We start from the raw sequence: 14,399 nt of genomic DNA, 5'->3' as shown, positions 1-14,399 counted from the left end.
AAGAACGGCGATCATTGACCAGTTTCCAAGCCCACGGCTTATTTTTTCCTCTGGCAGCAACAAACACCTCTGCCAAGGATGCTGCTTCCAGTGCTGTTCTGGGATCCCTTTCTCGAACCCACACCTGGAGTTCAGAAGACAACATTCTCAGATATTGCTCCAGAATGATTATTTCACTCACCTCCTCCACTGTTTTCCTTTTAGGCTGGATCCACTTTCCAAAGAGTTCTTTGAGCCGGTTGTAAAGCTCTTTTGGGCTCTCTGTTGGATCTACTGTCAGGGAACGGAACTTTTGTCTGTAAGTTTCAACATTGACATCATATTTCTTTAAGATAGCACACTTCACTCTATCATAGTCAATAGATTCATTCAGATCCATGTTGACATAAGCGGCTCTTGCTTTACCAGTCAGTAGAGGATTAAATGCCAAACCCAATCAGTTCTGGTCCACCTACAGGCAATAGCAATTCTTTCGAAGGTAACTAAAAAATGTTCTACATCATCCGTGTCGCTCAGCTTCTCCAGTCGAGGTATCTGAGACAATGGTGGACCTATACTGCCCTCCACTGGATTACAACTTCGCTGAGGAACAGACACCTCAGAGTGTCCATCAGAAACTGCCAAATCCACATCAGGGCCCTCTTGGCCTGTATCAGGTAAGGGAAGATTTGGAGAGGAAGGATTAGGCGAGGTTCGTGCCTGGACCTCCAACTGCAAAAGACTGAACTGGTGCTGCAAAGCCTTAAAGCGTCGCTCCTGAGCTGCCTGCTCCTGCTTTCTTGTGGCCTCCTGGCCATCCATCCTTGCCATATGGGCCCGAAGTAAATTTGCCAACTCATTCACTGAGATATCCTGATCTCCAGTTGCCTTGCCCCTTTCAACTCCTTCCACCACATCCTGGTCTTCCTCACCTTTTTCTTCCTCTTGCTGCAGGGGAGGTGCTTTAGGTATACCTTTCTTTGAAGCACGGCTCATAACAGTAACAAAACACTACCACGTGGGGCAAAAAAAAAGAAATAAAACAGCTTGGTGTCCTTGACTGGCTGGAATATCCCACTTCTGACACCATATGTGAGGACCGAGAGGTCAAAGACAAGGAACACCAGCCGTCACCAGAAAAAACTTTTTAATTAAACTCAAAAAGGTAACTTTACACAACAAACCAGACAGACAGAAACAGACCAAAAAACAAAAAGCCACCAAAAATGGACAACACAACAGCTTATAAAGAGAAAGATGGGCCCATTACAAATTAAGAGGGAAATCAACAATACTTCACATTTAACAAAATGAATCAAATCAAAAAGATAAACCTAGCACAAAGAAACACTAAATCATCCCCAAAGAACCTAACCCATAACCAAACAACAAATAGACAACTAAATATAATTAATAAAATCAGCAATTTTTCCTTTCTTGCTCGTCCCCGACCATCTCTCCGAATGGTACGTCCAAGGAGACCCGTTTGCCTTTAAATTCCCAGTTTCCACCCGGACTCTAATTTCCGTCACACCAGGAAGTTGAAGTACTTGGGCCTGACAATCGTCGCCACACGTCATGGTAAACTTAACTCAAAATAGAAACAAAAGGTAAATAACACATACAAAGCAACTAATTTGTGTGCACTCCAAATCAGTAACAATGTATGTTATAAATGAAACCTATGGAAAATAAAGTTATAAATCATGTATGCTTATGTGATTAAATGCAACTGACAAGAAAGTTAAACTAAACCATAAATAAATAAACATGATTTACAAAGTGTGTCGTGTGTGAAAAAGGTGATACGGGTATATTACCACTCATGTGCGGCCACCACTCAGGCCGTCACATGTAACTTCAATTAAATCATGACGTTCGTGCAACATTAATTCATGTGGCATAAAATAGATTTTGTAATATTTATTAATTGTAGTCCGCTAGTATGTACACACATCACACATTTGTATCCCTCGCACATCATCACCAGACACCGTCTTCGCAAGCTTATGTTAAACCTGCTCATTCGTTAATGTGATCGTGTCTCATCTTTGTCAACAAGAAAGCACATTCTGTGTGAATGGCAGCTAGCGATGTATGAAAAATGTATTTAGAATAGGCAAAACATTCAGTTGGAATTAATCAATGAATCAGAAAGTTTCCCCCTTTGACAGGCTTCAGTAGTCATGATTTATTCCAGGGTTCAGAGTTTAGCTTCAATTTGCCCCAACGCACCTGCCAGGAAGTTTCTAGTATGCCTAGTAAGAGCTTGATTAGCTGGTTCAGGTGTGTTTGATTAGGGTTGGAGTCAATGCGGCGTTCCAGACAGGTTTTTGAGCTCGTGAGTTACGACTTTAAACCACGGCTCACGACTTTGAAGCATTCCAGGCAAGGCTCGCCCAAATGCCCAAGCACAAGGAAGTGCTGTAGCTAGAGCCAGTATTGGTGTACCGTACAGGGTTTATGCTCATTTACAATCATTTCTATCAAAGGTGCTTTACTTGCTTATTTGAGGGAAACAGAAAAACTGTGCATATGCCGCTCCAGTGCACTTCCACGAGTAGAAGGTTGGAAAAACATGGGTTACGGGTTGCCTGAAATGCAGCATAAGCTCTGCAGAGCTGAGTCAGGTGACTCCTGATTGAATCCAATTTAATAACAGCAAAATAAAAATAATACCAACTACAAAGCAGCCTCAAGGTACCACAATCCAGTCCTGCCAATCCTACATTTTCCACCACCTTCAAACACCTCAATTCACTAGTGCTTTAAAACATCTCACACCCAGTCAGTCAAATATAACTCAATTTTTTTCTCATATGTCAGTCTTTTCCCAGACAAAACCTATACTGCCAGTATTTGAATGACTTACAGACGTGGACAAAATTGTTGGTACCCTTTGGTCAATGAAAGAAAAAGTCACAATGGTCACAGAAATAACTGTTATCTGACAAAAGTAATAATAAATAAAAATTCTATAAATGTTAACCAATGAAAGTCAGACATTGTTTTTCAACCATGCTTCAACAGAATTATTTAAAAAAATAAACTCACGAAACAGGCATGGACAAAAATGATGGTACCCCTAGAAAACACTGAAAATAATGTGACCAAAGGGACATGTTAATTCAAGGTGTGTCCACTAATTAGCATCACAGGTGTCTACAACCTTGTAATCAGCCATTGGGCCTATATATATGGCTCCAGGTAATCACTGTGTTGTTTGGTGATATGGTGTGTACCACACTCGACATGGACCAGAGGAAGCAAAGGAAAGAGTTGTCTCAAGAGATCAGAAAGAAAATTATAGACAAGCATGTTAAAGGTAAAGGCTATAAGACCATCTCCAAGCAACTAGATGTTCCTGTGACTACAGTTGCACATATTATTCAGAAGTTTAAGATCCATGGGACTGTAGCCAACCTCCTGGACGTGGCCGCAGGAGGAAAATTGATGACAAATCTAAGAGACGGATAATCCGAATGGTAACAAAAGAGCCTAGAAAGACTTCTAAAGAGATTCAAGGTGAACTTCATGCTCAAGGAACATCAGTGTCAGATCGCACCATCCGTCGTTGTTTGAGCCAAAGTGGACTACATGGGAGACGACCAAGGAGGACACCATTGTTGAAAACGAATCATAAAAAGCAAGACTGGAATATGCCAAACTACATGTTGACAAGCCACAAAGCTTCTGGGAGAATGTCCTGTGGACAGATGAGACAAAAATCGAAGTTTTTGCCAAGGCACATCAGCTGTATGTTCACAGACGAAAAAATGAAGCATATCAAGAAAAGAACACTGTCCCTACTGTGAAACATGGAGGAGGCTCTGTTATGTTCTGGGGCTGCTTTGCTGCGTCTGGCACAGGGTGTCTTGAATCTGTGCAGGGTACAATGAAATCTCAAGACTATCAAGGAATTCTAGAGAGAAATGTACTAGCCAGTGTCAGAAAGCTTGGTCTCAGTCGCAGGTCATGGGTCTTGCAACAGGACAATGACCCAAAACACACCGCTAAAAACACCCAAGAATGGCTAAGAGGAAAAAATTGGACTATTGTAAAGTGGCCTTCTATGAGCCCTGACCTCAATCCTATTGAGCATCTTTGGAAGGAGCTGAAACATGCAGTCTGGAAAAGGCACCCTTCAAACCGGACACAACTGGAGCAGTTTGCTCATGAGGAGTGGGCCAAAATACCTGCTGAGAGGTGCAGAAGTCTCATTGACAGTTACAGGAAGCGTTTGATTGCCTCAAAAGGTTGCGCAACAAAATATTAAGTTAGGGGTACCATCATTTTTGTCCAGGTCTGTTTCATGAGTTTATTTTTTTAAATAATTCTGTTGAAGCATGGTTGAAAAACAATGTCTGACTTTCATTGGTTAACATTTATAGAATTTTTATTTATTATTACTTTTGTCAGATAACAGTTATTTCTGTGACCATTGTGACTTTTTCTTTCATTGACCAAAGGGTACCAACAATTTTGTCCACGTCTGTATAATGTCAAGGTCAAATATAATAGCTTTTTTTATCTAAATATTTATTCTTCAAAAATACTAAAAGAACTGTTAATGTAAATGTTAAGCATGCGTTATATCGATCAAAAGTTATGGTAAAGACATCTTCCTTTCAAATATAAACCTCTTTTTAAAAACAATATGTATTTTTTTAAATGTTATGGGTTTCACAGAAATATTAAGCAACTGTTTACATAATTGCTAAAGATAAAAATACATTTCTTGAGCAATAAATCAGCATTTTAAAAAATTTATGAAGGATTGCTGAAGACTGGAGTAATTCTGAAACATCTCAAGAATACAATGCTTTTTAAAAAATATTAAAATAGATAATAGACATTTTCAACTGTATACAATCCCATAGAATCGACTTACAGGTCAGGACAATGTGTAGTTGAAAATACATGCTTGTAAGTAGTAGCTACTTCATAAATAAAATACTCATAGGTATTTTTTTTTATGCTTTCTGGAATAAAATGTATTTTTTTCACAACATTTCTACTAAAGGATCCATTTAGGAACTAAATATTAGAAGAATCAGAGCCAAAGCTGTTCAGTTCCTTAGGACTATAGCTTAGATAAAATCTATTTAACTTTTTTAAACATTGCTCCCATAATGCACATGATAGAGAGTTAAAATCCAAAATCTTCTGTGGGTTTCTGGCTTGAATAATGATCACTGAAGTCTGTGGAAAACACCCTGGCATGAGTCCAGAGACACACACACACACACACACACATTTCCTTCCCACCTGCTCCTCTTCCTCTGGGCCTTCCCTGGCCTTCTTCGATCAGCAGGGTCTTAAATCACACACATAAACAAACACAACACACACAGACACACACAGACGTATTTCCTCGCTCTATTAAGGTGCCATCTGCCCGGGCAAGCTGTCCGGCCTGCTAACAAGACCCTGACAGATACCCTTCTCGAAGCCCACTTGTCCCAGTATGTGTGCCTGTGTGATGGAGAAGAAGACACTAGGACACCGCTGGGGTCAATGATGCATCGGGGTCACCGTCCCACCCAGCTTTTGTGTTCACAGACCCTGTACAATCTGGCCCTCCTTCACGCTGCTCAGGCTAATTTCAGCCAAAGGACCAAACAAAGAAATAGACTTGCTTTGTTAAAACCATGTTAACAGACTTTAAAGTCCAAAATGTCACATAGTCATAGTTTATTGACCACAAGGTCAGGTGGCCAGACTCAGACACTGATGAGGTCGAATGTATTTCAGTCCTAAAGATCCTTTGTATAATTAGTTATGTCTTAAATATGCACACTTTTCTTTCGAATAATGAATGAATGAATGAGGTTTGTCCTCTCTAAAAATCATTTTGGGGTCATTTTTCAAATTGAGATCAAAAGTTACAGTAAAGATATCTGTAATGTTACAAATGATAAATGCTCTATTTACAAATGAAACCGAAAAAAATTAATTGTTTCACTGTTTCAATGGAACACATATTCACTGTTTTCAACAACCTGTGATAAAAAAATGTTTCTTTTATGCCAAAAATCATTAGGATACGGTACATGAAGATATTTTGTAAACTTCCTATATATCAATGCTGATTAATGAATTAATATGCATTGCTAATGTCTTAATTTGGACAACTTTAATGGTGCTTTTCTCAATATTTTGATGCACCTTTGGATTACAGATTTTTAAACAGTTCCTGGCCCAAACATTGCCCTAACAAAATTATTAAATATATTAAAATTTTAAACGAATAATATTATACATTATAACTGTTTTTACTGTCTTGTTCCTAAAGACAGTATGTGAACATTAATAAACTTTAAGGGCCTCAAACCTTTAAAAGGCAGTGTATATATGATTATTATATAAAAGTGTGGAGTAGGTGTCTAGGTGGAAAACTGGACAGTAACCATTGGGTTAAAAAGATGTCAGTCAGAAGAATACATCCAGTGCCTGATTATAACAACGCTTTAGTGGCCTTATATACTGATTTACTGAACAGTGTAATAATGTGAAGAGGCAACGTTAATATCAAATCACGTAGAAAAGTGGAGCTTCTTTATTTAGACTCTTGCTAAAAGACGGAGCGCTATTATCCCATTATCTACTTCAGCAGAGCAATCTGATGAAGAGCTGATGAGACGTGAATTGAATTTCGAGTCAGTGTCTCTGTGTGTGTGTGTGTGTTTGGGACATCACAGAGACACTCGTGACATCTCAATAACTGCTGTTGGATGATTTTTTTTGACAGAGCAATTGGGCTTTTGCCTTATCAGCATGTTTGCTGGTCTGAGGCTGTGTGTTTGTTTAATGTGTGTGTGTGTGTGTGTGTGTGTGTCTATGTAAGATACAAATCTGTGCTGATGTAGTAGTGACCTTGATTGTGAGTCCTCAGGGAGTGCGCACTAAAGAGTGGGTCAGGTTAGCCGTCACATCTAAACCTATTGCCCTTTTTGATTCTCTTCCAAAATGTAGTGAAGTACCTCCTCACAGACCTTTTAATGCAGCATCTTAACTGTAGTAGGCCCAAAATAGGGTCATCAGTTTTAGAAGACAAACATTCTCCATTTGTGTGTACTATTTTAGATTATTGACCAATCTGCAAATAAAAATGAAAGTCACAGTGTACGCCAGCAGCTATGTGTGTACGGCTATAAAAAAGGACAATCGCTACTTGACTGAACTAAGCGCTGAATGCATTCGAGATTTAATCGCTTTGACTTTGGCTCATTGACATACACATTCTTCACCTTAATAAGCAACAAAGAATAGTAACGTGAACAAAAGTGAATTTCATAGAACTCCTTAAATGAATTAGTAAGAAAAAACAACAAATGTAAGTTACTTAATGTTAGCTAAGCTCCCTTGATCCTTCACCCGCTGTCACATGTAGTGTCTGTTAATAAAACTCTCATTACTCACACAAAGGGTTTCATTATTTTACATTGTCAATTTGTACATCGATACTTCCTGAAATATGTGCAATAAATAGAATGTCTTCAGTTATTTAGGGTTTATATGCTAAAAAATGGGGCAAACTATCTCTCATATGGATTTCATGGGAAAGCTTGGAATTCAACATAAATTATTCATGAGTGACTGCTTTGGACAAGCCGATCGGGAAAATGCAACTATTTTATGAGTTTTTCATATAAACTGAACACTGAAATCACCTTCAAACCGAGCAGGCTTCTGTTAGCTAATGTGGCTGATGCCACCAAATTCTGTCAAAATGAGCCGAGCTGTCACAAGGAGGATCGAAATCACGGGAGAAGATTATTATTAAAAACAACCTCTAACTAGAACTGCTGGGTATTAAAACAGTGCTAACTCCCCTCCACTACACTGAGCCTGGAGTTTAACGTACTACATAGCACCACAATAACATCCTTCACAAGCTCTCCATCTGAAACTCTCCTTTACTTAACACGTTATGATATATACATGAAAATTAGGAACAAGAGTTGAGTAGATACAATTAATACCGTTTAAGAGAAGACAAAACACATTTTATGCCAACGTTACCATAAATTGGCTAAAATGAGCGCTTCCCCTTATGTTTGCAGCCCACTTAGGGTAATACACAGGCTTTAAATTGGGCCGGGGCTTCTTCTGTGTTCTGTCGATTTGTCCTACCCTGTCAGATTTTGCTACCTCCTATTAAAAAAAGTATGTAGTGTAATTTGACAATGACACTACCTGTTAAATTATGTTCTGTTAATGCTTACACTTACCACAACTGTAAACTTACTCTTATAGTAATGCAGATATAGCAATTACGTGTTGTATTTGCGGCTTTGTCTACAAGGTATATAGCTACTGTAAACCAGCCATATATGATTTTTCTACATATTAGAACAATTACATTATAATGAAGTATTAATTAGATTAATGGATTAACCCTCTATAAAGGTAAAAAAAAAAAAACTTGGATTAAATCATAATTGCAAAATAAAAAAAAAAAAAAAAAAAAAAAAAAAAAAAATATATATATATATATATATATATATATATATATATATATATATATATATATATATATATATATATAAAAGCCTAGGTAAGAATTAACATGAGAGTGTGTTGGCAACACTCTTTTGCATAGTGAAAAACGTTTTTAAATACATTTTTGATACTTTTCGAACTTTGGCGACCTTACATTTAAAAGATGTTTCTACTTATTTTTTAGTCAAGCACCCCTTTGAGTTTGATGTGCAATAGTGGATAATGCAAGACTACATAAACATCTCACAGATGGTAAGGGAAATTTAAAAAAAATAAAAAATGAATCAATATATTATCTGATCAATATCACAATGCCTTACCAGATTTTGTCTCTCAAATAAATTAATCTTGTTAATTTTAGAGTCTCCAGATCGAGTTTTTATTGGAAAACAGGAACGAAATGACTAATGAAGAAAATGATTTTTGCAGTGCAAGCAGCTCATTAGGTTCTGGAGCGGAGGCTTTGTCTCTGTCTCTGTGGGCAGCTGTGTGATTAATGCTGTACATCTGGAGGTCAGCCGAAGCAATCACCCATCTGACCCGCTCGCACAAATCTCCCTACTGATGACAACATCTCTTTCTCTGTCTCTCGCCTGCTTGTACATCTCCGTCGTTTGATTTTCACAGTGGACAGAGAGAAAGTCACTGGCATCATCCATTTTTCAGTGGATTTCTGACAGAGCGTTGCAACGGTGCTAAGAAATCATTATTATTAATGATTTAGGGAATTGAAAATGAGTGTTATATGCTGGAAACGGTAAGAGAAGCCAAGAGGTTTGTATATTCTCATCACTCCAAAATAGTTAAAGCAATACTAATTGCAACGCTGTAAGTAAACATAAAAAAAGTGGAGCGTTTTCACAAGAAAACACTATTTAAACCAAAATATCATTTTGTAAACATTTTAAAGGTTCCGTAAATTCTACACCAAATTGAAATTCAGTCTTATGTTGTTCCGATCTATAAAAGATATAGAATTTCTACATAGCTCATAGTGATCACATTTGTCAACATCCATACAAAAGTTTTCAGTTTGTGAAGAACAGGCTGAAATTTAAGCCGACATTCACTGTAACAAAGTTGTGAAACATTTCAGAGTTTCATTTCACCCCCAAAAAAACCCCAAATACATTAAGAGATTATTTTCTAGACAAATTAGCAGAACAGCAATTGTTATTGTCCTTACAGTGTTAAAAAAGTAATAGAATTGTAACTTCTAGCATTTTGGTTAACTTATTTAAATCCATACTTATTTACATTTTTAAAAACCACTGAATTATGGAAATATGCTGTTAACAACCACCATTTAGAAAAAATACAAAAACACGTGGGACCATTACAGTGGTGAGAATTTTATACAGTCACAATGTAAATAATTATTTCCCAAGAATAAGCTTCAGATGCTCATTAATGAATATTTGAGATGATATATTTGACATTTCAGTTGACAGATTTTGACCTGGAAGCCTTTTTCTTTTTGGTTAAAATCAGAGGTTGTCTGTTCGGCGAATCTGAAGGAACCTCAGTCCCTGATGGTTCTTTTCATATGTGTGGGAAAATGAAACATTGACGTAATATTCATGCGTAACCATGGAAACCTGCTGTATTGCAGGATCCTGTACTCAGGCGTTGAACAGGACGGGTCACGTTTGTAGGAGGGTGTGTGGAGCTCTCTCTATATTTATTTCTCTCTTTCTGTCTTTTCCTGTCTTCTCTATGAATAGCTTCATATCAAACCCTGCTGGCCGACCATCCTTGACTTCAGCCGGCTGCACAAACGTCAACAAAGTCAAAAAAAAAGAAGAGTTTTCTTTTATTTAATCTTTTTGTTTTCTTTCGGCCACACTATGTCTTTCTGTCTTATTTGTTGGTCTGTATTAACGTCTTTTCAGTCAGTGGTCTGAGTTTACTGAGCCGTTTCCTTGGTCACAGATAGCCAGCAAGAAAAAGTGTGAAAAAGACAACACACACACACACACACACACACACACACATTCATACGCACACACACCAGCGATGACATATGGAGGAGTGGTACTGCATATTTCAGTCTGAAACATCTAACCTACATTCGATCTGCTAATGTGTGTGTGTGTGTGTGTGTGTGTGTGTGTGTGTGTGTGCGAGGCAAAACCACCGTTGCGTGTCATGAATGTGGGTGGAGGAGGAGGTCACAGCTATTCCCACACACTGTACTTATGTGTGGAAGCAGACGACATTCCTGTATTACGTGTCTAGGCATTACAGTCATATTTATTCACTTTTTATTCTAGTGACATGGACTGCCATTTCCACACGGAAGACTGTGTTTGTTTGACAGAAGACATATATTAAGTGTACTGAGGCTAAAAGCCTTTTTCATTCAGTTTATTTTAGTGACATCCGTCAGTTATGATTTTTATTTGAACAAGTATAACGGATATTATATGTCCCTATTTATAAATTACAGTCCTGCTACACAGAGAGAAAACTATTTATTTAAATAAAGTACATTTTTATATTTGTTTAAGTATCCCTTCTGGCATAAACCTGTTTTGTCTAAAAGCAATTAACACTCCAAACCTGCTATGAAAAAATTTCATTTAAATAACATTTGCTCTTTTTAAAGAGTCTGAGTCTCTAACCAGTAGGCAACATATATTTGTAAGGCATAATTGACAATGAGCCTTGAATTATACGAAAAATAATGCACGCCCAAGGTGTTGGTGCTCGTTGTGTGTTATTTTTCTAATAATTCAATGGTCCGCCATCAATTATTCCTTACATAAATGCAAGAAAATTCATCGGATGTCTCGCTGGGACGTTATCAGGAAATTTTCAGGAAAGCACCTTATTTTGACCTACATTTTAAAAGCTAAGCAACCTCTAGTGAGCATAAAAATAATGACAGTGTAATTGCGTCTGTCGTCATTGTGATATCAATCAAAACAAGTTTATTTAAATGCAGTGTGTGGACTTTTCACACTGATCTCACTGTAATTTGTACATTTGTATGAAAGACCATACCTAACCCACCCCTAAACCTAACCCTAAGAGCATGTGAGTTCTCTGGGATCAAACCTGTAAAAAATGTGGAAAACACTGGAAGCTACATCATCTCAGTATGGCTACTGCCATCTTGAGTTAATGGCGTCATTTGGAGCACAGTGTAGTAATGAGGAGGAGCCGCGTTATCAAACTCCCGCTTAAATTCCTGCAGACCCAATCAACCGCAATGTTTTTATAGCATCAAATTACTAGCTAAAACCAAACTTATCACAAAAAGCGAACATTTAAACCTATATCAGCATGAAAACAACTACCATAAATGTCTAAAACCATATTTTCAAAAAGCTGTATTGAAAGCGCAATACATTTCCCATTCGTTTACGTGGAGAGGGCAGGGTTTATGACCTGTACTGCAGCCAGCCAACAGGGGGCGAGATATAAAGAGCCAGCAGCTCAACCCATGTTTGCATGATCACATATCGTCAAATGAAACATAGCTCTACCAACTGAGCTACATGAAACCTGAATTGTGATGCAGATAAAAGAGTACAAACATTAATATGTAAATGCAGATAGCGCAGTTGTAATATACACTCTGAACCTATATAACGCGTGTAATTAAGGTATATCAATGTTTATTTATTTTTTAATACTATGAGAAGAAAACAATGCAGTCTGAAGTAATGCTAGCTGCTCACTTAAACGATCTTGCTCTTCTGCCCTGAACCAGAAGTCCCCAACCACCACATTGCAACCCAATTGTATTTTTCAACTCTAACCGGTCCGTGGTTTAAAAAAGGTTGCCCTAAACGATGTTATAACAGACTATTTCACATCCGGAGATGAATGATGGGATGACTGAATTAGCAAGGAGGAGGAGTCCGATGACAGCCTGCTATATACACAGGTGCACAAACAGTCGCTTTCCTAAATATAAACTATTAGGTATACTATTCGTGCGATCCAAGGGGTGATCAAAAGTTCAGAGACCACGCTCATGATAAAGGACGGAAACCGTCCTCTTCAGGTTAACGTTAGTCTATTCGTGTAATGATGCACAGACAGGCATCTCTCGTTAAACCCGTGAAGTAAAACTGCAACCCGTCTCGCTTTAAACCCGTTTCTCGCAAAATTCCATTCCTAGCTATCAGCCGACTTCGGATAGCCTTTGCTTCTGTTACGTTCAAGCTACGGACATAATTAAAGCCCAATTTTCAAACGGTATCAAAACGTTAAACTTCACCGTGTGTTGGGTTTTCCTAGATGGCATCACACATACACTTGACTCCCAGTACTATTTAGAGGACAGATGTCCGTGTAGGCAGTCAGGGTCGGGGCAATGGGTAGTGTTTAAGAAAAGGGTTAGAGTTCGGAGGTCAAGGGTCGGCTAATAGTAATCCGCTATGGGAGTGTGTGTATTGACTTCAGCAGAGTTCCACAGCAATACAACATCTTCTAAAATACTCGAACACACTCACGGCACGGGGAAATAAGTCAATATCAAATCAATACGCTCTTAACAAATTGAAGTGGTGACAGGTGAACACTAGTACAAAACGGCAATTTTTCCTTCCATTAAGGCCTTTATGCCTCACAAAAAAAGTAACTACAAGTTTATATTTTGTTATTGAGACACTATAGCTTCCAATTACGACGCCATTCCTCATACTGCAACTTTATTTCTCGTAGTTGTAAAATTATTATTTTTTTGTTTTGTTATTACGGTAACAATGCGACTTTATTTCTCGTAACTGTGACTTTATATCTCACAATTTTTAATTTATCTTTTACAATTGTGACTTTATTTCTTGTGTTTATGTAACGCCAAGAAATAAAGTCACGGGTCTTTATATCCCGTAATTCTGTTATGAGTTACATATATAACTTCACTCTGATTTTGTTTCTCAAAATGTGTTTTATTCCGATATAGCATCTGTTTTATATTTTAACTGAAACGGGCTTCCAAACAATCTCTCTGGGAGAAGATATGAGAAGATATGTCAGGCTAATTCAGGCTTAACAGAGAATATTTTATGAGCCTGTATCTTAACTTGATACTGAACGTCTCTCTTTATACAGTGTGTTTCCCAGCAGGGCAGGTTACGATGTGTAATCCAGCAATAAAAAAAATATCATTTAAATCTGCAATCTAATGCATTAATTCAGTGAAATCAACGTATATATCCCGTCTTCGTGATTCACAGCCCATGTTTAGTTCGCTGCCACAATCACCTCTTAAAAGACAAACACCCAAAAGCGTCCCAACGTACGACTGAAGAGATTCCCGCTAAACTAAGACTAAAAGAATGGTGTGTTCTAATTTAACCGATCCATCTGACGGCTTTGTGCAATACATGTGAAATTATCCGTTCTGTCGGCTCCATCTGAATCCATTAAAGCGCTGAAGGAAAAAAAAGAGGCCCGGCGGGAGGCTAGAATTTAGACTGACTCATACACACTCACACAGTTCCTCCCCGCCTACAATAAAACACACACACACACACACACCGTGACTCTCTCCATCCCCACACACGCTTTCCTCAATTTCCTGCTACCCCCCGCCACTGCACAGCAGCTCACACACATACTGTACGACATAAGGCACTTACGCTGACCTACTCACACACACAGAGCGGAGCTGAAGGGCCAGAGACGAGCGCAAGTGCAATCCGACAGAGGGCTGAGTGTGTGTGTGTGTTAAAACAGCTTAAGTGTGTACTGTTTTGACCAAGAACTCAAAATCAAAAATGTGAACCATCTCCTGGATCACAAGAACGTGCATTTACTCCCTAAAAATGGCATTCAATAGACTTTATTCCTTATTCAAAACATCTGCATGCTGTTGCAAGGTGGGTCAAATAACTCCACGCTGAACATTTACTGAAGGAAAATGTAAAAATATTCAGTTTAGGTGGACAAAATCTGAA

The 14,399-nt window shown here is 38.1% G+C and overlaps 1 protein-coding gene across 1 annotated transcript in view; it reads right to left on the bottom strand.

The window, feature by feature from the left end:
* Positions 1-14,399, bottom strand: part of LOC122324898 (E3 ubiquitin-protein ligase TRIM9) — a 39,316-nt gene that overhangs the window by 23,445 nt on the left and 1,472 nt on the right. The gene's annotated exons all lie outside the window — the stretch shown is intronic.

Source organism: Puntigrus tetrazona, chromosome 20 (genome assembly GCF_018831695.1).
Source record: "Puntigrus tetrazona isolate hp1 chromosome 20, ASM1883169v1, whole genome shotgun sequence".
Classification (NCBI taxonomy): domain Eukaryota; kingdom Metazoa; phylum Chordata; class Actinopteri; order Cypriniformes; family Cyprinidae; genus Puntigrus; species Puntigrus tetrazona.
This window is presented reverse-complemented; position numbering and strand designations above follow the sequence as displayed.